A 3,879-nucleotide genomic window follows, 5' to 3' on the forward strand; every position below is an offset into this window, starting at 1 on the left:
AAGCTGGAATTTAAACCATCAGCTCTCCTCTTTCTCAGGCCTTCCTATTTAGACTAGGATTATACATACCATTTGCTCTCCTGAATCTATAACTTGCCAAATAAATAATCTAAATATATATATATATATATATTATATATTTACAAGCAGATAACATATATATATATATATTTGTGCTAAATTTAGCATTTATTAAAAACATTTTTACCATTTGCTTGCATTGGTAGCCTTATTCATGTCAAAGTTATAAACCACTACCAAATTTGAATTCCACTCTTTAATTCATCTTCAATATTAGGACTATGTTTATCTTTTCATGTATGTCAATCACAAGCAACTGACACAAGCTGCACATATTGATGTTTATTCCCTTTATTGATGTTACTGCTAATTATAAAATAAGCAAAAATAAATAAGTAAGTTAAATCAAAGTCATTGTAGTTCCCTAAGCTCAGTAACAGGCAAATGACCATTTCTCACAAACAATCATTCAGAAAAATTGAAAATTTTAAGTCACTCATAAATCTTCAAAACTTCAAAACCTAAAGCCAAGAATGACACTAGTTGAATACTCCCGTTACAATACAGATTCTATAATCAGAGCACCTCTGAATCAAATCTCAACTTCACAATTATTAGCTGTTTAAGATTAAGCATATGACTGTTTCTCTGGCCCTCAGTTTCCTCATTGGTAAAATAAGCAGGATGATATCCACCAAATACAGTTGTTTCAATAATTTAGTGCAAATATTTTTGCAAAGTATTTAGCATATAGAATAGTGACTAGCATAAAGTGAGTCCTCCACAAATAAAAATAATGTTGCTCTGATGGTGCAGTTTGGTATTTTCTTCTAATGCTCCCTGGTATTTAACCAGGAGCAATAAGAACATGTGTATGCATAAAGATTTGTACAGGAGGGGGATCCCTGGGTGGCTCAGTGGTTTAGCACTTGCCTTTGGCTCAGGGCGCTGTCCTGGAGACCCGGGATCCAGTCCCACATCGGGCTCTCTGCATGGAGCCTGCTTCTCCCTCTGCCTGTGTCTCTGCCCCCTCCTCTCTCTCTCTTTCTATGTCTATCATAAATAATAAAAAAAAAGACTTGTACAGGAATGTTTATAACAGCTCTATTTATGATATTCTAAATCCAAATATCCATCAACAGATGAATGATTAAATCAATTGTGTTATCTCTATAGAATACAATGGAATAATCCTCAGCAACAAAAGGGAACAAAGTATTGGTATGCATAGTAATATGGATGAATCTATAAAAATTATATATCATTCACTGCTTACTTAAACCATATTATATCTCAAGTCTACAAGCAGATAACTATCAATAAGTCCCAATCTAGTCTAACCATTTTCTCAATACATAGGCATCCAACATATGCATATGCTTCTTGTATTATTATGTGAACATCCAACTTTCCAGTTGTTAAAAGTGGCTCTAGGATTGCTGCCAAAATGATCATTATTCTTTACTGCATTTTATGGGAGAAGTAATATTCTAAAAAAATACTTAAGAATTTGGGGATTTATGAATTATTCTGGTACATTCTTCACTGATTTCAGTTGTCAATTTTCTTTGAATCTTTGCATCTAACAGAATGAATTATAAATATCTGTTTATGTGACTATCTTCTTCATCTCACTGTGAGTAGCTCTTTTATGATTGAGATCCTATATGATTGGCACCTGGGTCGCTCAGCAGTTGAGCATCTGCCTTCGGCTCAGTTTGTGATCCTTTAGTCCTGGGATCAAGTCACACATCAGGCTCCATGCACGGAGCCTGCTTCTTCCTCTTCCTATTTCTCTGTGTCTCTCATGAATAAATAAATACAATCTTTTTTTTAAAAAAGAGACAGATCCTATATGATTAATCTTTATTTTCCCAGCAGTTAATACATACTTGCTCGATATCTTATGGTAGTGGCTCAAATGCTTATTTAGTGAACTGAATGAATGTATAAATAAGTGAACAAGACACTCAGAGGAGAGGATTTGTTCAGTTGTAATCACCAAAAATTGCTACACTAGTTAAAAATATACAATTTAGTAAAAGAAGTTTTGCTTTAAGAGTAAAGTATTTTAGACTTTAATAAGAAAGGACATTGTCTGTTTACTAAACAAAGAAGATACTTGTAAAAGACTTTGTATAGGTCTCAACAAAATAAATGACTCAAATTTTACTTCCAACAAGATATATGTTTCTAAAAGAATAGATCAAGGTAAATTTGTCCCATGTTTCTCTAAATACAAATGCATCATATAAATATCTAAATCTGGAATGATTGACCATAAAAGAGAATATATCCATTCCAAAGTAATTAAAAAATAAATCATATCACATGCCATTGTTACCTTTTCATTTGCTTTCTAGTTTAGCATTTCATTTATTAGTTAAAAACCACAGTTATTATCAATAAAGTGTAAATGCCCTGAAATCTGGAAATAAAAGAGAGGAACAGCTAATTTTAGAAAGAATCCAATAAGTTCCCTTAGTATGATCCCTTATATATAAATGCACATAATGGGAAAATGCCACAACCAAAGAGGTAAATTCAGATATTACTGATTTCATGAAACATGTCTCTGAATCTCAGACCATCTTGCAATTCCTGTGTGAAAGCCTTGGTATTTGAAGTTAACACTGGTTATGGGTATCTTTTTGCTTGGATATTTCACTCTGTTTTTTAACTAAGGAAGAACAAACTCTAACACTTTTCTTTTTCCTGACCCTGACCAGTCTGATTATGATTGAGTCGAACAAACTAAATTCTGCTACCTCAGCAGTAGCTAACTCATGGGAATCTGCCATCATAAAAAAAAAATGCTAGACTGTGTTAAAAGCTACAAACGTGACTCTGTCCTCTTTAGAAACAGAGTTGCTGGTGTAAAACATCATTAAATACATCTTAATAATAATTTATTATTATTAACTAGCTTCTATGTAGAGTTCAAAGAGTGACCTGGCATATTGCCTTAGAAACAAATACATTATACAGAATATTTTTAATCTTCCTCTGAGTGCCAGTAACTCATTTAACTAGAATAAGAAGAATAACAGTGGGATCCAATAAATAATGAGATCTATTTGATGGTTTTCCACGAAGATATGTGTGTAGTGATTAAAATAAAAGAAAAGGAGGTCACCTTGTTCTTAAGTCATCCATATACTTTGCTTTTGATCAAGAGCATAGAAGTCACAAGGGAATTTCTTATAAAATCAAAGAGAAAATTTGTCTTCACAGTTAATTAACAGGGCCTCCTAAATAAAAAAGCCTTATATTTGGATGATTGTATCAACTGTTTACTGTGCTAGAATTTTTCCAACTACATTTTGTGCATGTTAAGATAAAAAAAAGAATTTATGGTAATAAAATATAAAAAAGAATTTATAGTAATAAAATATAAAAAAGAATTTATAGTAATAAAATACTGTGAATGCTGCTTCTTAAATTGTCCATTGCATTATCATTTTTACATTTTAATGATAAAGCATTCAGACACAAGGGAAATGGCATAACAAGGCAATCCGCATTATTTGTGAATTCCCAAAACAAATAATCATGAGTCCTTTTCTACTAAGTTTTACAATGAAATTGGCATGACAGACCTCCTGTGTTCCTCAGTATAGTTCACAATCTTGGAGCATTCCTGATATGATGATGATAATTATTTAATATGAAATAGAACTATTAGAATGGTCAGAGATTTTTAGAAAATATTTGTTACCTGAAATAGCCAGAAAGAATATTTTGCATTTCTCCTCAAGGAAATGACCCAGATATTCTATAGAAATCATCTCTTTGCATGATACTACAAGTCATCAATCTACTATATGACATGTGGATACATAAAAGCAAGAAAATAAT

The sequence above is a fragment of the Canis lupus genome, chromosome X (genome assembly GCF_011100685.1).
Source record: "Canis lupus familiaris isolate Mischka breed German Shepherd chromosome X, alternate assembly UU_Cfam_GSD_1.0, whole genome shotgun sequence".
Classification (NCBI taxonomy): Eukaryota; Metazoa; Chordata; class Mammalia; order Carnivora; family Canidae; genus Canis; species Canis lupus.